This window comes from Canis lupus, chromosome 10 (assembly GCF_011100685.1).
Source record: "Canis lupus familiaris isolate Mischka breed German Shepherd chromosome 10, alternate assembly UU_Cfam_GSD_1.0, whole genome shotgun sequence".
Taxonomy (NCBI): domain Eukaryota; kingdom Metazoa; phylum Chordata; class Mammalia; order Carnivora; family Canidae; genus Canis; species Canis lupus.
In genome coordinates this window covers 25734347-25757669 of record NC_049231.1, presented here as the reverse complement: position 1 = coordinate 25757669, position 23323 = coordinate 25734347, and the positions used below count along the sequence as shown (strand labels likewise).

Below are 23323 nucleotides of genomic sequence, written 5' to 3'. Positions count from 1 at the left end.
GTTTAGGGTTAAAGTCCAAATACTGCTTTCCCCCCCCCACCCCAACTTTCAAAGTCTGTGGAGTATAGTAGGTAGGAGTATCTAAAATGAGTTTCAAATTCTGTTCTACCACTTGAAACTTTGAACACTTAAATGCTATAACTTCCCAGTGCCTCATTTTGCTCATCTATAAAATTGGGATAACTACTACTACTACCACCAGTCATAGTAATAGCTATTATTTATTGGGTGTTTATTATATAGTAGGCATAGCTCTAAGAATTTTACTTGTATTACTTCAGTCTTCACAATCACCCTCTATGTTATTAGAATTACCCCTACTTAAGGTGAGGAAACAGACACAACAAGTAACTTGTTCAAGGTCACGCAAATCAGTGATGGAGTCATGATTTGAATCTGGATAGTCAGACTCCAGTAACCTTCTACTTCATAGGGTTGTTTTGAAGATTACATAAAATAATCTATGTCTGTGACAGGTGGTCAATGAGCATTGGCTACTATAATTAGCTTTGGACTCAGGAAATGTATAACATACATTTTCTTACTTGATTGCTACAAGTACAACAAAGTTGTGACCATCATGGTCTTACAGATAGGAACTGAGGCAGAGTGTGGTAACTTGCCCAAGGTCGCAAAACAAGTGTAGGGGCTTTGCTCCTCCTCCACACCTGAATCTTATGTTAGATTTGAGGCATCACATTTTGAGAGAAGTTAGTGTATATAAGTTGTTTGGATCTACTCAGCATCCAGTCTAGGTTTTTCTGGGAATAGCAACTTAGTTTTGCTTTGAGGAAACAATCTATCCCAGACCTAGTAAGTGGTGGGCACATGACCCAGGTTAGGCCAATAGGTGTTAAGCAAATAGATGTGCTCCTCCTATAATTTGAATCTTAGGGGGCAGCCCAGGTGGCTCAGCGGTTTAGCGAGGCCTATGGCCCAGGGCGTGATCCTGGAGACCTGGGGTCGAGTCCCACGTCGGGCTCCATGCATGGAGCCTGCTTCTCCCTCTGCCTGTGTCTCTGCCTCTCTCTCTCTCTCTCTCTCTCTCTCTCGATTAAATAAATAAAACCTTTAAAAAAAATAATTTGAATCTTAGGTTGAATGACACAGTGACAAACCTTCATCACAATCATGGATTAATTCCTAATATGTGGATACTGGAGCTGCTCTGTATTTGTTCCCAAAGACCTGATTCTTTAGCTTTTCCTCAGTTCTGTGCCCTACTTCATATCTTTCTAATAAATCCTATATTACATAATATAAGTTAAAGTCAGTTTTTCGGGCTTGCATTTGAGACTCCCTTAATTTACTGTTAAATGACATATGACCATGTCACTTAGAAAAGAGTTAAAACAACTGGTGGTTGACTTTAACCTGAAAAGAGAAATGGGAGAGAAGACTTGAAAGTTATCTTCAAACATCTGAAGCATGTGGTACACACAGTGTGTCCCTAAAAAGAATAAAGAGTAGATGTTACTAGGAAACAGATTTATGCACTAATTAAAGTCTGAAAGCTGGGCTGTGCAAGGATGGACAGGCTATCTTGGGCTGTGGAGGTAGATACATATACACTAAAATTGTTCAGGCCCCGGTGTGGCTGGCTTGGTAGAACATGTGACTCTTGATCTCGGGATGGTGAGTTTAAGCCGCACATTGGACATAGAGCTTACTTTAAATAAACGAATAAGTAAAATAAATAAATAAACAAACATAAAATCGTTCAAGCCAAGACAACATGGTTGCTTGGGAAGGGCAATATGGGTTTAATAATCTAATGGGTAATTGTACTAAGTGACCTATAAAGTTCTCTCCAATTCTGAAGTCTATGTCTCCAGACTCTGAGACCTAGAGATCAGTCTAGAACAAACCATTCTTGCCTTTCCCTACTTTACCACCTTGGTCTACTCTATTCCTGCCTCACTACTGCTCTTTGCTCAGCCCCAGACCTCTACTTCACTCAGCCTGTCACTTCCTTCAGGTCTTGGCTCAGATTTCACCTTCTCACTGAGCCTTCCCTGAACCCCTCATTTGAAATAACTGCACTCGGCAGCCCCGGTAGCTCAGCGGTTTAGCGCTGCCTTCAGCCCGGGCCTGATCCTGGAGTCCTGGGATTGAGTCCCACGTCGGGCTCCCTGCATGGAGCCTGCTTCTCCCTCTGCCTGTGTCTCTGCCTCTCTCTCTGTGTCTCTCATGAATAAATAAATAAAATCTTTAAAAAAATAAAAATAAAAAAATAAAATAACTGCACCTGCCTATCCCTTTTCCTGCTTCATTTTACTCTGTAGCACTAATCATCACCTGGCATGCAGTATAGCTTTTTATTTATTTTTTTAATTACTTGTTTCCGGGCAGCCCTGGTGGCTCAGCGATTTAGCGCCGCCTTCAGCCCAGGGCCTAATCCTCGGGACCCGGGATCGAGTCCCACGTCAGGCCCCCTGCATGGATCCTGCTTCTCCCTCTGCCTGTGTCTCTGCCTCTCTCTCTGTCTCTGAGTCTTTCATGAATAAATAAAAATAAAATCTTAAAAAAAAATAACTTGTTTCCCCTTCTAGAATGCCAGATTCTAGAAAAAAAGGGATTTTTATCTGTTTTGAGCACTGTTGTGTCCTTATCACTTTAGAACAGTGCCTGGCTTGTAGTAGGCACTCAATAAATGGTGTTGAAGAAGTCAACATTTCTTCAACACAAAATCACCGTTGGGTCTGCTTTATGTTCTGGGAATCCAGCTCATTCTGTCAACTTCAGATTTTTTTCACTTGGCTTCCTTACTCTCTGGTGCCTTTTTCTTTTCTTCTCTTTGGATCACAGCACTTTAGGACTAGAAGTCTGAAATCATCCCCTTCATAAGGACTAGAGATCCCGATATCATGTAGTTCATTCATTAATGATAGGAAAGGGGGGAGGGTGGTGATTGACCGTCTCCTTTTCAGACTGTAGCCTTTAAATCTTGCTTGGGTGCCTAGTGCAATGTATACATATCCCTCCATGAATTAAGTCAATAAATATCTGTCTCCTTTATTTTTTTAAAGATTTTATTTATTCATGAGAGAGACAGAAAGAGAGGCAGAGACATAGGCAGAGGGAGAAGCAGGCTCCTGGCAGGGAGCCCTATGCAGAACTTGTTCTTGGAACCTCAGGATCACACCCTGAGCCAAAGGCAGACCCTCAACCACTGAGCCACCCAGGCGTGCCTATCTGTCCTCCTTTATGATTTTCCATATCAACCTCTATTTCTTTGGACTTTGATTAAATATTTGTGTTTTTTTCTCTTATTTTTAACTGGCCTTCTGTTTGTCATTTCATGTGTGTATATTTATTTGCCTGGTCAATGGAATTGTAATCCCATGGATAGAGACCAAAATGTATTCATTACAAAACCCAGTCCTGGGAGGCAGTATAATAGTGAAACACTATGCAATAGAATTTTCTGTGATGGTGGAAATATTTTTGTGCAATTGTTAACATTTTCTTTATGTAGTGTGTGTGTGTGTGAGAGTAAAAGATTAATCATATTCTGACTACTCAGAAATAATCAGTAAACATTTGGACATTCATTTCTTTTTTTTAAAAGCTTATTTATTTTTTTAAAGATTTACTTATTTGAGAGAGAGAGAGAACATGAGTGGGAGGGGCAGAGGAAGAGGAAGAGAGAATCTCAGGCAGATTCCACACTCAGTGCAGTTTAGTTTGGGACTCGATCTCACGACCCCAAAATCACGACATGAGCCAAAACCAAGAGTCAGACACTCAACCAGCTGTACCACTGGAGCATCCCTATTTATTTTTTTATAATCTCCACACCCAACATGGAGCTGAAATTCATGACCCCAAGATCAGACATCGCGTGTGCTTCCAACTGAGCCAGCTAGATGTCCCTGGGCATTCATTTCTTTATTCATTTGTTAATTGTAAATTTTCCAGCTTTTCCACAGTGAGTATCTATGACTTTTTTTTTTAAAGATTTTATTTATTTATTAGAGAGAGGGAGAAGCAGGCTCCATGCAGGGAGGCTGATGTGGGACTTGATTCCAGATCTCCAGGATCACACCCTGGGCCGAAGGCAGCGCTAAACTGCTAAGCTACCAGGGCTGCCCTATCTATGACACATAATCAGAAAAAATATTAGTGGATTTGATTTTTTTTTTTTTTTTTGGTGTGTTTGGTTTATTTTTGTTTTGAGATTCAAGAATAGGTAGAAAATGGTTTAGGCAAATAAACAGGATGGTAAACTTTGGTAGTTGAGTTAAAGTTCATTTTTTAAAATAAATGTATATTGCAGAATGCAAATGTATTTAATTTTATGAAGTTTGTATATTCTTTAAAAGTTGCTGCAACTTTTATTTTTGTAAATTATATATTCATATTGATTCACATAATACAAGCATATTATATTTATCCATATTGAAAAGAACCAAATACTTGAGGGAAAGTTATAGGAAAATTTTGCTAATGTATATAAGCCATTAGGAAAAGCACATTTTAACAACCCAAGATATGTCATTTAGGAACTCGAAAGTACAAACTAAAATATTTATTATACAAAATTTAAGAAGTAAATCTGGAAGCTTACCGATACAAGAAATTCTAAACTTTGATAAAATGAACAGTTATGACCTAGTGAAGGGACCTTGAGTTTATAGATTTACTTGGCCACTGTGGCCAGAAAGACACAACAAATGCATGAGGGATTGTTCAGAAATGTTTTGGAAATAAAACAGAAAATATTCTATCCTTATTTTAAATAAATACTTGGAAATGGCTCTAAGTACTTTGTACTTTTCTGGTAGAATATAGATTCTTTTAGTTTCTAGAAAAGGACAAGTAATAAGCATGAGAGCTCTTATCATTACCTAACATTGTTTATAAATTACTGTGTAATTTATTAAATTACATTAATAATTGTTATTTGACATTATGGATTCATTTGACCATTTCTCTGAGCTACCCACGTGCCACTAAAGATTTTATTTTTAAGTAATCTAAAACTGGCTCAGTCGGTAGAGCATGTGACTCTCGATCTCAGAGTCATGAGTTCGAGCCCCACATTGAGCATAGAGCTTCCTTTAAAAAAAAATAAATAAATAAAGGGATCCCTGGGTGGCGCAGCAGTTTGGCGCCTGCCTTTGGCCCAGGGCGCGATCCTGGGGACCCAGGATCGGATCCCACGTCGGGCTCCCGGTGCATGGAGCCTGCTTCTCCCTCTGCCTGTGTCTCTGCCTCTCTCTCTCTCTCTCTCTCTCTCTGTGTGACTATCATAAATAAATGAAGGAAAAAAAAAAAAAAGCATGTGAGATAGGTTATATTGTTGTTGCCCATCTTTGGAAAATATTGTCTCTACATTAAATATGCGTAACTGTGCTGGGGTGCTAAATACTTTCTCAGTACTTTATTGTAAATTACTGAGCAGGAAACAGGCTATGAGAGATTAAATATTTTACCCAAAGACCACACAGCTAAGTGCCAGAACAGGGTGTCAAACCCAGGACTTCTTGCTCCCATTGTACCATGTATATATAAGGTGAACATAGATTTCTTCTCCAAATCCAAAAATACTAAAGGTGCATTCATGTCACTTGGCAAATATGTATTGAATCTCTATTACATATTAAATGCTGAAGAGGATTCAGGCTTTAAGGAGCTTCCAGTTTAGTAGAGTTAAGGTAGACACAACTAGTTAAAAATGAGAGAAATGTAAGTGTGCGGCATTAGATAGGTACGAGGAAATGTTGAGAGGACTATAGAAAGCATCACAGATGTGGTATTTGAGCTGAGGACTGAAAAATGGATAGAATCAGGACATTGGTAAATGGGAGGTGGCCTTTGAAGCAGGAAACAATATGAATCCAGATCTGGAAACATGTTGAGGTAGCAGTGAGAGGTGCAGGTGGCTGAAGCATAGGATATGTGCAGAGAAAATATGAGCTGACTCAGAAGGTAGATTGCGGGCCACTGAAGAAGGTGAGGGAACCCTGTAATTAGAGCTATGCTTCAGTGGAGATTAATCCAGTGTTTATTTAACATGAATGGAGAGAGAGTCTAAAGACATAGAAAACTCCAGGAGATTTACAGTAGCCCAGAAAAGGGTCAGTGAGGGTCTGGATTAAAGTAGTGGAGATAGAGATACTTAGAGATTCTTTTAAACATAAAATCATGGGGCACCTGGGTGGCTCAGTGGTTGAGTGCCTTTGGCTCAGGTCGTGATCCTGGGGTCTTGGGATTGAGTCCTGCTTGGGCTCCCTGCATGAAGCCTGCTTCTCCCTCTGCCTGTGTCTCTGCCTCTCTCTCTGTGTGTGTCTCATGAATAAATAAGTAAAATCTTAAAAAAATAAAATCAGGGGATCCCTGGGTGGCTTAGCGGTTTAGCGCCTGCCTTCAGCCCAGGGCCTGATCCTGGAGACCTGGGATCGAGTCCCTGCACGGAGCCTGCTTCTCCCTCTGCCTGTGTCTCTGCCTATCTCTCTTTGTGTCTCTCATGAATAAATCTTTTTAAAAATAATAATAAAATAAAATAAATAGACTTTGTAACTGATTCAGTATGAAAGTAAGACAAAGGAGCCAGAAATTACTAAAAGCTTAGACTCTGAGAGTCTTAGAAGAAGATATAGGAAAATCAAAAAAGAATCATCTGGGATAGAATAAAAATAGATTCGTTTGAGAAGAACATATTTAGATGTGATTAAGTCAGCTAAAGCCATCCAGCAGGAAGTTGGAAATCTCCAGTGTTGCCATGGCTAGAGGTAGAGGTTTGTGGCATATCTGTACAGCAGTGATAGCTAAATCCCCCTAGGAACAGGAATGGAGGGGATCCCTGGGTGGCACAGCGGTTTGGCGCCTGCCTTTGGCCCAGGGTGCGATCCTGGAGACCCGGGATCGAATCCCACATCGGGCTCCCGGTGCATGGAGCCTGCTTCTCCCTCTGCCTATGTCTCTGCCTCTCTCTCTCTCTCTCTCTGTGACTATCATAAATAAAAAAAATAAATAAAAAAAAAAAAGGAACAGGAACGGATTCCCCAGTAGGAAACCATTAGGAGTGGATTGAAAAAAGCCTGATTTGAGGAATGTCTTTTTTGGGGGCCTGGGAGAAGAAGAGTCAGCAAAGAAACAGTTAAGTAGAGAAAGAAAACCAGTGTGATCAGTGCCCTCAGAGTCATAGAACAATTTCAAGAAACCAGGTAAGTCAGCAGAATCAAATGCTGCAGGGAGTTTAAGGAAATGAAGCCAAAGGAAGAGGATTCCATATGGTGACAAGGAAACCACTGGAGACCTCAGAAAGTCTGGGTGCAAAGAGAGGAAGCTAGGGGGAAAAAGCCTAAGGAGCAAGCTGGCTGAAGAGGTGTGGTTGCAGAATTCAACTCTGCCTTTGAAAATGTGCCACAGAGAGGAAGAAGAGCTGGAAAGGTAGGAGGGTTGAGGGATCCAAGTTGCTTTCGTTTGGGTGTGTTGTAATTAAGGATGCAGATGATCCGAGCATGTGCAGTGCACTTGAAGCCAGCAGAGGGGAGCTGGAGATGTGGTAAGGGAAATGGTGCGTGGAGGACTTAGCCTGCGAAGGAAGGAAGGCTACTTCTTCCTCTGAGAGAAAGGTGGAAAGAGAAAAGTGAAAAGATGGAGCAATTATATAGGAGGAAGAGGAAGTTAAGGAAGCCTAAGCCAAATGACATCAGCTTCATTAAGGTGGAAACCAGGTCAATAGCTGGGAGGGAGTGAGTAGCAGCAGATACTGTCTTGTTCCTTTTAAGTGCCATAAGCTCCTAAGTTAATATAACACTTTAAATATAAATTTCTCAGTTGGGGCTCTGAAGAAATGGGGGAAAAGCTTGAATGTTTGAAAACATTAAAGGTAGGTAACATGATAGAAAGTCATTTAGAGAAGAATAAAAGTCACTGAGCAACAGTGAAGATAAATAGCATGGAGCTTGTTTCCTAACTTTGTCCTGGAGTCACGTGGGCAAAGAGGGCAGTGAAAACTTACGTGGGGCTTGGCTAGGCAAGAATTTCAGTGGCTAGTTGAAAGTGATAGTGTAATTCCTACAGTGTAGAAGTTTAAAGTGTGTGGGCCTGATTGTTTAAACCAGCAGTATTAAGTATGAGATATAAAGAGCTAACCAGAGACACCTGGGTGGCTCAGCGGTTGAGTGCCTTCGAGTCAGGGTGTGATCCCGGAGTCCTGGGATCAAGTCCCACATTGGGCTCCCTATGGGGAGCCTGCTTCTCCCTCTGCCTATGTCTCTGCCTCTCTCTCTCCGTGTGTCTCTCATGAATAAATACATAAAATCTTAATAAAAAAAAAAAAACCTAACCAAAACCAGTGGATTATCTAATGGAAGGTAGGCCCACCAAAAAACAAACAAACAAACGAACAAAAGATACGGTCCTCCCTAACCCCAACGTTTACAACAGCAGGAGGACAACTCCCCATAACATCTCTGCTGGTATTTCTCTTGGTAATGATGTTGGTCTGAGTGTGATCCAGTTTGCTTGTTCCCATGTTTTCCCCAAGTTTTTGATTCAATTTTAGGTTGGAATAGTGGAAATAGGAGACTTAGCTTCTGCTCTGGATGTGCCACATGTTTATGGTATGACTATAAGTCTTTTGACCTCTTTGGCCTCAGTTTCTTTTTTCTGAAAATAAATGAGCGGGACATAACTCAAAAGATTCTTCTAGGGATGCCTGGATGGCTCAGTGGTTGAGCATCTGCCTTTGGCTCAGGTTGTGGTGCTGGGGTCCTGGGATTGAGTCCTGCATCAGGCTCCCTCAGAGAGCCTGTTTCTCCCTCTGCCTATGTCTCTGCCTTCTCTATCTGTCTCTCATGAATAAATAAAGAAAATCTTAAAAAAAAAAAAAAAGATCCTTTTAACTGTCATTCATGACTGTCATTCATGGCTGTGCTTAGTGCATTTGTGCTGTACATGGTATTGAAGAAGCTAATCTCTAAATACAGGTGCAGGTCTGTTAGAGAAATTCATTTGTTTGTATAATACGAGAATTTTCTCCTGATTTATCTGCTTAATTTGTCTGCAAAAATTGGTGTTTCTTAATCCAGCTGCTTATATTATGTTTTAACCTGGTCTCCACTGGCTCCATACCCCAAGCCAAAGAGTTTTGTTCCTACAAGTAGGTTCATGGTCTTCCCTGGAGATTGTGCTGCACAATTGCCAATGACTGCTGTACTGGTCAGTGTGGGATAGAGGGTCAGCTTGTGACACAGGTGAGGTGCTTAACTCTGAGCTCTGGTTACTTGGCAGAATGATAAACAATAAATACAGTATTTCTTCTTTCATTGGTACCTCCATCCACTCACTGCCATAAGTAAGCAGGAACAGATTGCCATACTTTAGAGTAATTATGTAGGTATATTCTTATCTGCAAATGAGAAATTCCCAGTAATTATTTAAATAGTCTGGCTGAATAAATAAAGTAGTTTGTTGATCTCTGTAGTTTACCTATATGAGGAATAGGGACTTTGTTAACTGTCTTGTTCCTTTTAAGTGCCATAAGCTCCTAAGTTAATATAACACTTTAAATATAAATTTCTCAGGGGGCACTTATTGACAGTCCTCAAGGAGCTTTATTTCCTCAAAAACTTGTGTCGCTATTTTTCAAAGCTACTCAAGTTGCAATTGCAGCTAGCTAACCATTATTTGTTTTATTCCTGAAGGGGTTGTTGCCCCCCACCCCTGGTACTGGTACTGACAGAAGGTCCGTGTAGTACCTTGCTTTTGCTTTCCTTATCATCATCTGGGTATTGCCAGGCTGTAAATCTTAGGTGAATGCTCCTGGAAGGGCTCAGGGAAGTGGTCAGACTGCCTCAGCTGATGAATTGTTTTGTGGAAAGACCTAGAGTGGCTGAGCATGGGTCAGAAGTCTGTATAGGAGAGCTGCACTTAACTGGAACTGCTGGGTGAGGTTTCTGTTTCCCTGCTCTGTGTTTCCACAGTCTGTGCTCTGCCTTGCACAATCACACCTGTTGCCTAAAGGAGCACCCTCTCTTAAAGGGTCACAAAGAAAACATGGACTCAGGGATGGGAGAGAGCAGTCTAAGCTATAAGCCTGCGGCTCAGGAGTGGATAATTAATTACTAGAGTCACCACTCTTCTGCTGATGCCAGTTTGGGGGAAGGTAGTTGAGAAATGTAGTTGATATATAGTGGGTTTTCACTTCATTTGTCTTTGGCACTAAGGGAGATAATGGGAAAAATGAATTTTAAAAAAGATTTATTTGAGAGAGAGAGAGTCCCAAGTAGACTCCCCACTGAGCATAGAGCCTGATATGAGGTTCAATCTCACGACCCATGAGATCATGACCTGAGCCGAAATCACAAGTTTGAGGCTCAACTGAGCCACCCAGGTGCCCCTGATCAGTTGCATATTAAAAGGATTTCTCTAGCCGCAGAATAGAGAATAGATGGGGCGTGGGGCGCAGGGGCAAGACTGGAGGCAGAGATCCCAGTTGAAAGACTTGTAAGAACCATGATGGTGAGAAATGACAGTCCCAACTGGGAAGTAGCAAAGGTTAGAGAGAAAAGGGAAGTTTCAAAAAACAGTAGGAAAGGCTTTATGAATTGAAGTGTGGAGGTGGGAAGATAAAGGAGAAGCCATTTAACCATGAGGCCCAATTCTGGCTGGAGAAAGATGTGGATAGGTTATAAGGTCAGTCGCCTGAGATAGGGACCACCAGAGAAGGGCAGGGTTCACAATGACTTAATTTGAGAGCATGGTATTTCGAGGAATGTGGAGGAGTGTCCCAGTGGGCAGTTGGATATGTCAGCCTGAAATTTGGAGAGAAATGTGTTGTGGAAATGGAAATTGGATCATCTGCCTGTAGGTGTAAATTGAAGCCACGAGAGTCTGTGAGAGTGCAGGGAAGTGGAGAAGGATCTAGGACAGAACAGTAGGGCCTTTTAAGAACTGGCAGGAAGAACTGGGAAAAGAGACTCAGGAGGAGCAGCCAGCAAGGCAGGAGGAGAGAGAACCAAAGGATCACGACCCTTGCACATTCCGTATTGTAAAAATGGAGTGTTGTCACTGGAACTGATGAATATCTGCTGTGGATTGACCTTAGTAAACCAGGCATGTGCTGAGGGCTCTAATACAGCAGAGACATGACAGACAAAGAGAAATGGAAAGAACTAGGCATTAGACATTCATGGCAAAAGTCATCTTAGAAAAAAAATCTAAATGTTAGACTTCCTGGGCAACCCGGGTGGCTCAGCGGTTTGGCGCCTGCCTTCAGCCCAGGGTGTGATCCTGGAAACCCAGGATCGAGTCCCACGTCAGGCTTCCTGCGTGGAGCCTGCTTCTCCCTCTGCCTGTGTCTGTGCCTCTGTCTCTCTCTGTGTCTCTTTCATGAATAAATAAAGAAAATCTTTAAAAAAAATAAAAAAAAATTAAAAAAAATAAATGTTAGACTTCCTCATATTCATTTTTCTATTTATATTGATTAAATAGGGGGAACACCTAATCTTTCTTATTCTGTGGCTTTCTGAAGGTCTTTAAATTTTTTTCATGCTTAACTTCGTTTGAATAGGTAATGCATTCAAATACTTCAAAATTCAAAAGGTACAAAAGGGTATTAGGTAAAAAGTCCCTCTGCCACCCAATTACTCTTACATGCAGCCTTCTAAATTTTATGTGAAAACTTCCCCGTCTTTAGATAAATGTTTACTATTCTCACTGTTTTGCCCCTTGCTTTTTTCACTTAGCAGTGTATCTTGTGCGTTCCCCATCAGTGCATAAATAAGTGACCCATTCTTTTTAGACAGCTGCACGCTGTTCCATTATAGATGTTATGTAACTTATTTAACTAGTCCCCTACCAGTGGATATTGAGGTTTTCTAATATTTTGCCATCATAAACAATGGCATATGGAGTGTCTTTCTATAGGAGTCATTTTTGTTGAAGTGTAGGATAAATTTCCAGAAGTGGGAATGGCTTGACAAACGAACGGACTTCTAAAAATTTTTATTCGGCTCTGCTTATTAAAGTTCCTGATGCTTAGAAAGCCTGCAGTGAATGGTAGCTATTATTAAGATAAATATGTTATAGATAGTATATTAAATATGTTGTATGATGTGTTATAGATAGAGGAAGAGGGGCACCTGACAAACCTGAGGCAGGGGGTGTGTCGAAGAAGGCTTCCTTGAGGAAGAAATGCCTGGGCTGAGCCTGGAGAATGAGAAGTCAGATAAAGTGGAAGGCCTTACAAGCAGAAGGAGCTCAGCATAGGAACTTACAAGGAGCATGTTGTACATAGGGATCTTCCAGGAGTTTAGTATCCCCTCTTCATACAGTCAACACCTGGCATGGGTCAGTTACTGGCCTAGGTACAGATATAGGGCAAATATATACATATGTAAATTACAGCATAGTATGAAATGAGAAACAGTAGGAGCACATAGAACAATTAGTTTTATCAGAGAAGGGAGGTAGGGGGCATGGATGTTGGAAGAGGGAAGGTGTTCTAGGTCACATCTGAACTAGAATTCGAAAGAATGGTCAAAGGGTAGTTTAACCCAGTGGTTCTGAAAGTGTGTTCCCTGGACCACAGCATCAACATCACCTGGGACCTTGTAAGAAAGGAACAGTCTCAGATTCTACTCAGACCTTCAGATTAACAAATTCAGCCTTTTTAGGGGGTGCCTGGCTGGCTTAATCAGTAGAGCATGCAGCTCTTGATCTTGGGGTTGTAGGTTTGAGCCCCACATTGGGTATAGAGATTACTTAAAAATCTTTTTCTTAAAACAGATTTATTTATTCAAGAGTGAGAGAACATGAGCAGGGTGAAGGGGAGAGGGAGGAGCATACTCCCAGCTGAGCAGGGAGCCAGAGGGCTTGATCCCAGGACCCCAAGATCATGACCTGAGTGGAAGACAGATGCTTAACCAACTAAGCCACCCAGGCACCTCCAAAATAAAATCTTAAAAAAAAAAAAGAAAAAGAAAAAAATCAGCTTTTTTGGGTTTTTAAAAGTCCTCTAGATGATGATTCTGATGCACAACACAGTTTGAGAACCACGGGTTGAGATTATTTAAGGGAAAGCAAAAGGGAACAACATTGTAAAGTTAGGAAGCCCTAAACTCCGCGATATTGCTGAAATGTAGCATGTATTTTTTTTTTTTTTTTAATTTTATTTATTTGAGGGATGCCTGGGTGGCTCAGCGGTTCAAGCATCTGCCTTTGGCTCAGGGCGTGATCTTGGAGTCCCAGGATCAAGTCGCACATTGGGCTTCCTGCAGGGAGCCTGCTTCTCCCTCTGCCTATGTCTCTCTCTCTCTCTGTGTGTGTCTCTCATGAATAAATAAATAAAATCTTTAAAAAAAAAGATTGTATGTATTTGAAAGAGAGAGAGAGTGAGAGAGAACGAGCTGGAGGCAAGTGCAGAGAGGAAGAAGCAAACTGTCCCGGGACTCCAGGATCATGACCTGAGCCAAAGGAAGATGCTTAACCTGCTTAACCAACTGAGCCACCTGGGCACCCCTGTATTTTTAAAAAGTGGTTATTTTATATACAAATCTAAGGAAATGAGATAAAACTTTTGCGTTGCATAATCAGCTGAAATCTCTTATCTTGAAATTTTAGTAAAACGGATGCAAGCCCTGTAAGCCCACATTATGTGAGAATGCCAACACCCTCCCCCAGATTTTTCTAATTTAACTCATTTAGACCTCATAACAACTCTATAAAGTATGAATTATAATCCCTATGTTTAGATCTTTTTTTTAATTTTTTTTTTTTTTTTTTTTAATTTATGATAGTCACAGAGAGAGAGAGAGAGGTAGAGACACAGGCAGAGGGAGAAGCAGGCTCCATGCACCGGGAGCCTGACGTGGGATTCGATCCCGGGTCTCCAGGATCGCGCCCTGGGCCAAAGGCAGGCGCTAAACCGCTGTGCCACCCAGGGATCCCCTATGTTTAGATCTTTTATTTGATTTTCCTCAAACCACCTTCATGGCTCTTACAAGTAGGGCTGGCCTTACTGAAGATAGGGAATGGCTAAGATGTTACCCTGCAACAATACAGCTTCAGTTGGGTTTTGGGTTGTCCTTTCCTGAAGAGGCTTCCTGTCTTCACCCTCCAGGCCTCTCCACCCCCAGGCACTCTGAGTGTTAATTCTCATAGGTTGTGGGTCGCTTTGTTCCCAAGGATGTAGCTCCTCACCTTGGTTTTGGACTTCTCTTCCCCTCCTCTTTATGGTTCAAGCGACTTCTAGTTCTGTTCTCTCCTGCCTCCAAATTTCTATTCTTTTCTTTTACTAGGCAATTGATAGATCTCTCCTTTCTTCTATGCCTCAGGGTTTACCTTTCACCTTGAAGGAGCTTATCAAAGTATTTTCCAAAACAAAGATAAACCCCCTCTCTAAGAAGTGTTCTGGAGCCAACTATTAAAATAGTAATTCCTCACTGTACTATAATTATATTGTAAAATTTTAAGTGTAGGGTCATTGGGTTAATTACCTTTCTTCAGATGGCATCATATTAAACTCTAATATTGGGATCCCTGGGTGGCGCAGCGGTTTAGCGCCTGCCTTTGGCCCAGGGCGTGATCCTGAAGACCTGGGATCGAATCCCACGTCGGGCTCCCGGTGCATGGAGCCTGCTTCTCCCTCTGCCTGTGTCTCTGCCTCTCTCTCTGTGACTATCATAAATAAATAAAAATTAAAAAAAAAACTCTAATATTAATAATCTGTTATTAACCTAATCTCATACTTTGATTTCTGTTTACAAAGCTGCCACTTTAAAGTAGAAAAAGCAGATTTTTAAAAAATCCAAATCCTCTCCTAAATGATACAGAGTAATTAATTTCATTTTAAAAATTTTCAGAGAGAAGGTTCCTCACAGCATTGTTTTATTGCAGACGTTGCTCCTAGGTGCTTATATGTATCAACAGATGATTAGATTAGTCAGTTACAGAAATATGGCTGTAAAAACTGCATGGTTACTGGGGAAAATGCTGATCATTTAGTGTTCAGTAGAGAAAAATGTTTTAAAATCTGTAATGTTAGAACTGTGCATGTAGGGGATCCCTGGGTGGCTCAGCGGTTTGGTGCCTGCCTTTGGCCCAGGGCGTGATCCTGGAGTCCCCAGATCAAGTCCCAAGTTGTGCTCCTGGTATGGAGCCTGCTTCTCCCTCTGCCTGTGTCTCTGCCTCTCTCTATGTCTATCATGAATAAATAAAATCTTTAAAAAAAAAACTGTGCATGTAGAGAGAAAAACCAAAAGGGAACATAGAAGGGAAGAAAATGATTTATTGGGGGTGGCAGACATGTGGCAGAATTTTGTAAAATTTTGATTTCCATTAATGTTGCATAAGTACAAAACTCAAGAGTGCAGAACTTCCCTTCCCATGAGAAACCCAGTGACTGTTTTTATACAGTAGAGATTTTCCTCTGACCTGAGGCTTAGATTTATCCTGCTAGAGTTTATCATTTGTATTTGTATCTTACTATGGTTTCAGTGGAAAAGAATGATCTTGTGCAAAATGCCCAGAGGTGTTGGAAAGAAGCACTCCTTGGGACGCCTGGGTGCTCAGCGGTTGAGTGTCTGCCTTCAGCTCAGGGCGTGATCTTGTAGTTCTGGGATCGAGTCCCACATTGGGCTCCCTGGGAGGAGCCTGCTTCTCCCTCTGCCTGTGTCTCTGCCTTCTCTCTGTGTCTCTCAGGAATAAATAAATAAAATCTTAAAAAAAAAAAAAAAAAGTACTCCTGAGTCTTGGGCTCTAATAGCCAGTGTCCCACCTGACCCCAGCTCAGGTTGTGGGTGGGGTCAGGTGCCTGAGCTGTGGAGAAGGGAAATATTTCTATGAAGGTTTTAGATTTGGAAAAAGCATTTCCCCTTATAGTCTATCTTTCAAATTGCTCTACTTTTAAAGTGTCCTGGTTCATAAGCATCTTTTCTAATCCAGGTTGTCCCAAAGTCACTTTCTTAAAAAAGATTTTAGTTTTTAAGTAAGTTCTCCACGCGTCATGGAGCTCAAACTCACAACCCTGAGATCGAATCACCTGCTCCACCTACTGAGCCAGCTGGGAGCTCCAAAAGTCATCCTTATAAATTTTCCAATTCAGAGGTTTTTAGTACATTCACTGGAATTAGACAACCCATCACTGTTGTCTAATTCCAGAATATTTTCATCACCCCCAAAAGAAAACCCACAGCCATTAGCAGTCATTCCTTATTTCCCCCTCCCTCCAGCCCCTGGCAACCACTAATCTACTTCCTATCTTAGGGATTTGCCTATTTTGGGCATTTCCTATAAATGGAATGATAAAGTACATGGTCTTTTGTGACTGGTGACTAGATTCTTTCACTGAGCATGTTTTCAAGTTTCATGTTGTAGCCTGTGTCAGTACTTCATTTCTTTTTGTGGCTGAACAATATTCCATTCCATGGAGATGTACATTTTGTTTATCCATGCATCCATTGTTGGGCATTTGGATTATTTCCACTTTGGGCTGTTATAAATAATGCTGCTCTGATTGTTCAGGTGCAAGTTTTGATGTGATATAATTGTTTTTAAGCAGTACCTCTGTATTTAAAAAAAAAAAAAACATTAAAAATAGAGACCAATAAGCCCATACTCCTACCACCTAACTCAGCCATATTCATTTTTTTAAAATTTTTATTTATTTATGATAGTCACAGAGAGAGAGAGAGAGGCAGAGACACAGGCAGAGGGAGAAGCAGGCTCCATGCACCGGGAGCCCGACGTGGGACTCGATCCCGGGTCTCCAGGATCACGCCCCGGGCCAAAGGCAGGCGCTAAACCGCTGTGCCACCCAGGATTCCCAGCCATATTCATTTTTATACTACCTTCAACATGTAGGTATTTTAAATGGGTGAAATCATATACTATCTTGATGCTGATGACTCCACTTTTGTTCTCTCTTCAGCTCACTCCAATTGGACTTTCACCTTCACCATTAAAACTTACAAGTCTTGTCAAGATCACCAAAAACCTCCAGCTTGCAGAACAGCAACCCATCCTCTGTCCTCATACCACTTGACCTCTAGATGGTAATGGCACTGATGATCACCTCCTCTTCCTCTTGATTTCTACAGCACTACACACTATTAGTGTTCCTTCTACTACATTAGCCACCCCTCAAATTTTATTTCCTGTTCCTTTTCCTGCCTAACCTCTAAGTGTTGGAATGTTTCCAGATTTGCTTCTGGGCCCCCTATTCACCATTCTCTCCTTAGCCATGACATCTAGTCCTCATGATTCCCAGATTCACATATATAGTTCTGACTTCTGTGAACTTTATACTCATACATACAATTGTCTACTTGACATGTCGACTTAGAGGTCTAATAGGCACCCCAACTTAGCATGACCAAAGCAGATCTGTTGATTCCTAACCCTGAAACTTTATCTCCCGAGTCTTCCTTCATCTTTGTAATAGGACCTACACAAAACCCAGGAGTCATCATTGCTTTCTTTATTCCTTATTTCTGTTATCTATCTCCACATCTCCAGATATCCTCTAGAATCTAGTTACTTGCCATCACTTCAACTACTTTAGTCCAAGATACTTTCTCTCACCTGGACAACTGTAATAGCTTCCATCCTTAACCCATCTGAAGTTCATTCTTTTTTTTTTTTTTTTTTTTTTTTAAGATTTTATTTATTTATTCATGAGAGACAGAGAGAGAGAGAGAGAGAGAGAGGGAGAGAGAAAGGGAGAGAGAGGGGCAGAGACACAGGCAGAGGGAGAAGCAGACTCCATGCAGGGAACCCGATGTGGGACTTGATCCCGGATCTCCAGGATCAGGCCCTTGACTGAAGGCGGCAATAAACGCTGAGCCACCCAGGGATTCCCCTGAAATTCATTCTTCACACAGTAACCATTGTGATTTCTTTAAGACCAAAGTCAGACCATGTCATGTCCCTGCTCACAGCTCTCCAGTTGCTTCCCATTAAAATAAAATCCAGCATCTTGTCATGAGTAGAAGGCCATCTGTAAGCTGTTTCCTGCCTGCCTCGCCAGTGCTGTCTGCTACTTTCCCCTCATCACTCTACCTCCGACACACTGGCCTGTTATTTCTCCAGTGCAATGAATTCTTGTTCTTTAAGACCCTTGTGTGAGCCATTTCTTATGCTTGGGCTGCTCTACCAGGTCTCTGCAGAGCTGGTTCCTAGTCATCTCTGTGGTTTCAGCTGTAATGTCATTTCCTCAGACCTTCTCACACCACCCATCAAAAGTAGCTCTTCTGCCCCTATGTGGTACTCTGAAACCTATTAGCCTATGTTATTTTCTTCATAGTATATATTATTACTCTGAAATTATCTCATTCATTTACTTATCTGTTTTCTATCACTAATATTAATAGTCACATTTAGTAAGCACATACTATGTGCCATGTATTGTGATAAGTACTTACATTTTCTCATTTGTCATCCCCTTTTACAGATAAGGAAACTGCAGGTTCACAGAGCAAGAATTTTGTTTATCTTATTTTACTGCTCTACCCCTAGCACATGGAACACCGGGATCAAGTCCCGTATCAGGCTCCCTGTGTGGAGCCTGCTTCTCCCTCTGCCTGTGTCTCTGCCTCTTTCTCTCTGTGTCTCTCGTGAATAAATAAAACCTAAAAAAAAAAAAAAAAAAAAGAACAAGAACAAGACAATCTGAATCACCTTATCTCTGTTAAATAAATTATACTTGGACAGCCCTGGTGGTGCAGCGGTTTAGTGCTGCCTGCAGCCTGGGGTGTGATCCTAGAGACCTGGGATCGAGTCCTATGTCGGGCTCCCTGCAAGGAGCCTGCTTCTCCCTCTGCCTGTGTCTCTGCCTCTGTGTGTGTGTGTGTCTCTCATGAATAAATAAATAAAATCTTTAAAAAAAAATAATAAATAATAAATAATAAATATTTGGAAACTTTTCCACAAAGAAAAGTCCAGACATAGAAGGCTTAATTGGTGATTTTTACTTAACATTTTAGAAAGAAGTAATAACCAGCATCTATACAAACTCTTCCTGAAAATTGAAGGGGAGGATTACTTCCCATATCATTCTTTTTTTTTCATATATCATTCTATAAAGCAAACATTGTCCTAATACCAAAACCAAAAGAAAGGCATTACTCAGAAAGAAAACTAGAGAGCATATGTCCTTCATGAATATAGATGCAGAAATTCTTTTTCTTTTTTTAAATATTTTATTTATTTGAGAGAGAGTGAGCATGAACAGGGATGAGAGGGAAAGGGAGAGATAGAAGCAGGGTCCCTGTTATACTGCAAGCTCGACAGGAGGCTCGACCCCAAGGACCCCGGGATCATGACCTGAGCCAAAAGCAGACACTTAACTGACTGAGCCACCCACGCGTCCCCAAAATTTTAAACATAATTTTAGCAAATTGCATTCCACAATATATAAAAGGGAGAATGCATCACAATGACCCAGTGGGGTGAGCTTCAGGTATTCCTCATATTTCTTTTAAGTGTTTCTTTCCCCAGCCTTGGTTACATTCCTCACACACATGCTCTGACCAGTAGTCAGGTGAAGACTAGGGATACCCTCTGTAGATTTCTGAAGTTCTCAGTCGGTGCAAGCCTCCGTTCATTTCTCTTCTACTCTGGCCTCCTCTGGCTCTCCACACTGTCTCCTGGGCCGGTCTGCAAACTCTCCAGGTGGGAACTGGGGTGATCATAGGTTCACCTCATTTGTTTTCTCTCTCTTAGGAGTCACTGTCCTGTGCTGCCTGTCTAGTAGCATCTGAAAACCATTGTTTCATGTATTTTTCTGTTTTAACTGTTGAAGTTGAGAAAGTAAATGCAATCCTTGTAACTCCATTTTGGCCAGGTGTGTCCATAGTTGGAATATGAAATTATTGACTCACATTTTATTGTGTTATTATCCCAAAATGTGATTAATTCCCCTATATTTGACATTTATTTTCATATTTACTTCATGCTGAAGTAAACATTTTCATGCACATACCTTTTTGCTTCTATTGAATTATTTCCTTAAGTTTCCTTAAGTTTCCAGGAGAATAAGCAATTTTGAAAGAACTAATTTTGCATCACAAAACTACTTTTTTCCAGCAGTGAGTATTTTATTATTTTTTAATTTTGTTTGTTTACTAAGATTTTATTTATTTATTCATGAGAGAAACAGAAATAGGGAGTGGCAGAGATACAGGCAGAGGGAGAAGCAGGCTCCATGCAGGGAGCCTGACTTGGGACTCGATCCCAAGTCTCCAGAATCACACCCTGGGCCGAAGGTGGCGCTAAACCACTGAGCTACCCGGGCTGCCTTTACTATCTTATTATTATTATTTTTTATTTTTATTTTTTCCCTTATTATTTTTTTAAATAGGCTCCATGCCCAATGTGGGGCTTGAGCTTACAACCCCAAGACCAAAAGCCACATGCTCTACCAACTAAGCCAGTCAGGCATCTCAAAAATTGTATTTAAAAAAACAGTTTTATGTATGTTTATATATGTATACCTATGTAAATATATATATCTGTATCTATATATACATTCATGTATGTATATATATGAATGCTTCCATTACCCAAGGGCTGACCTCCTTGGCTTTCTGGGTCTCAAATTGAAGAAGGGACTCCCTCCGAGAAGGGACTCATTGGGCTATTTTGGGAAAACCGGTGATGTCTAGTCTCATCATGTTTGCCAGTGGCTATTGAGTGTTAATGATTGGTCCAGTTCAGATCTGCGTTCACCCAGAACCAACTGACTAGCTCAGAGAGATGAAGTGATGTAGATGTAAAGAGCTTCCCAGAATTGTGTAGTCAGAAAGAGTGAGTAAAGAAAGCAGTCTTAAAAAGTGTGGAGTCAGAATGGTAGGGAGATTGCTATTTTCCAGACACCCAGAAGAAGGGAGAGTAAGGTGTAAATAAAACACCAGTTATTACTGTAGTGTGAAGTGTGACTTCTATTTATTTTGTTTTTCATTTGCTGGTGTTCATTCATTTATCTAATTTATCTAACAAATACTTTTTGAGAGACTTCTGAGTGCCAGGGATACAGAGGGAAACAAGATGCAGTCTAAGGGAGTCAGTTGGACAAAAAGGAAAAAGTTAAAAAGGCTGAGGTAAGTTCTGTGATGGATTTATTCACAAAGCTTTATAGGAGCATAGGGAGAGAACCTCAGCTCAAGGCAGAGGAATCACAAAGGTATATTAGTTATCTTTGATGCATAACAAACCACCCTAAAACTTAGTGGCTTAATACAGAAATAATCATTTGTTATCTCCTTTAGTTTTTATGGGTCAGGAATTCAGGAGCATCTCAATAGGGAGATTCTGGCTCATGAGAGGGAAGCGTCTCTCATGACATTGCTTAGATATTGGAACTAGGGGATCTACTTCCAGGATGGTTCACTGAAGTGGCTTACAAAGTTGATGCCTCTCCATGGGGCTCCCTTGGTGTCCTTATGGCATGGCAGTTGACTTCCCCCAGACCAAGTGATTCAGGAGACCAAAGTGGAAGCTGTGCTGTGTGTGGCCTGTCATTGAAAGTTACACATGATCACTGCCACCATAATTGGTCACAGGGTTACCTGTGGCTCAGTGTGGAGAAGGCCTACACAAGGGTGTGAATACCAGGAGGTAGAAACATTTGGGACCATCTTGGAGGCTGGCAATAAATATAGGGGTATGTATATTTTTTCCAATGAGATTTTTTGTTTCTTATGGATAAATACCCAGTAGTGTGATTAGTGGATCATATAGTATTTCTTTTTTAGATTTTTATTTAATTTATTCATGAGAGACCGAGAAGCAGAGGGATAACTCTGAGAGCCTCTGAGAGAGGCTCTCCCTCTGGGGAGCCTGATGTGGGGTGGGGCTCAATCCCAGTACCCCAGGATCACAGCCTGAGCTGAAGGTAGACACTCAACCACTGAGCCACCCAGGTGCCCCAGTATTTCCATTTTTAACTTTTTGAGGAACTTCCATATTGTTTTTCATGGTGGCCACACCAGTTTGCATTCATATCAATATTGTACAAGGATTCTTTTTTCTCCACATCTTCACCAACACTTGTTTTTCTTGTCTTTTTGATTCTACCCATTCTGACAGATGTAAGGTGATATCTCATTGTGGTTTTTTGTTTTGTTTTGTTTTTAAAGATTTTGTTTATTTATTCATGACAGACACATAGAGAGGCAGAGATACAGGCAGAGGGAGAAGCAGGCCCCATGCAGGGAGCCTGATGTGGGACTTGATCCCCGGTCTCCAGGATCACGCCCTGGGCCGAAGGCAGGTGCCAAACCGCTGAGCCACCCAGGGATCTCCCAGCCCATTTTTTAATCAAATTGGAGGTTTTTTGGTATTGAGTTTGTGTAAGTACTTTAATATATTTTTTATACTAACTCTCTATCAGATATATCATTTGCAGATGTCTGCTCCCATTCAATAGGTTGTCTTTTCTTTTCTTTTCTTTTTTAGATTTTATTTATTTATTCATGAAAGAGAGAGAGAGATTGAGAGGCAGAGACACAGGCAGAGGAAGAAGCAGGCTCCACGCAGGGAGCCTGATGTGGGACTTGATCCCAGGTCTCCAGGATCACGCCCTGGGCCAAAGGCAGGTGCTAAACCGCTGAGCCACCCAGGGATCCCCTGTCTTTTCATTTTTTAAAAAACGATTGTATTCATTAGAGAGAGAGAGAACACGTACCTGAGCATCAGCAGTGGAGAGGGATGGGGAGACGGAGAAGCAGGCAGAGAAGGGCTGCTTGCCCATTGCAGGGCTCCATCCCAGGACCCCAAGATCATGACCTGAGCTGAAGGCAGACACACTCACCTGACTAAGCCACCCAGGCGCTCCCTCCTGTCTTTTCATTTTGTTGATGGTTTTCTACCCTGTGCAGAAGCTTTTTATTTTGTATAGTCCCAATAGTTTATTTTTGCTTTGTTTGCCTTGCCTTGGAGGACTGATCTACAAAAATGTTGCTGAAGCCAGTTTCAAAAAAATCACCGCCTGTATTTTCTTCTAGGAGTTTTAAGGTTTCCAATCTCACATTTAGGTCTTTAAAGCTTTTTTTTTTTTTTTTAAAGATTTTATTTATTCATTCATGAGAGAGACAGAGGCAGAGACGTAGAGAGCAGGTTCCCTATGGGGAGCCTGATGTGGGACTTGATCCCAGGACTCCAGGATCATGACCTAAGCAAAGGCAGATGCTCAACCACTGAGCCACCCAGGTGCCCTGGTCTTTAAGATTTTAATTTTTTTTTTTTTTTTAAGTAGGTTCCACACCTAGCATGGAGCCTGACACAGGGCTTGAACTCAAAACCCTGAGATCAAGAGTCAGACACTTAACCAACAGAGCCACCTATGTGCCCTAAGATTTTAATTTTTAAA

General features: G+C 41.3%; 1 protein-coding gene across 8 annotated transcripts in view; it reads left to right on the top strand.

Annotated features, from left to right (window-relative positions):
* Positions 1–23323, top strand: part of SGSM3 (small G protein signaling modulator 3) — a 43405-nt gene that overhangs the window by 4696 nt on the left and 15386 nt on the right. For 2 of the 8 annotated variants that reach the window (XM_038550468.1, XM_038550467.1), the window contains exons 1-2: positions 7179–7398; positions 16886–17009. The exons of 2 other annotated variants lie outside the window; for them this stretch is intronic. The gene's annotated coding sequence lies outside the window, so the exon portion shown is untranslated. Of the gene's footprint in view, positions 1–7178; positions 7399–16885; positions 17010–23323 lie in introns of those variants that run through there. 4 more of the 8 variants (XM_038550465.1, XM_038550464.1, XM_038550471.1 and 1 more) reach the window with 2 other exon arrangements.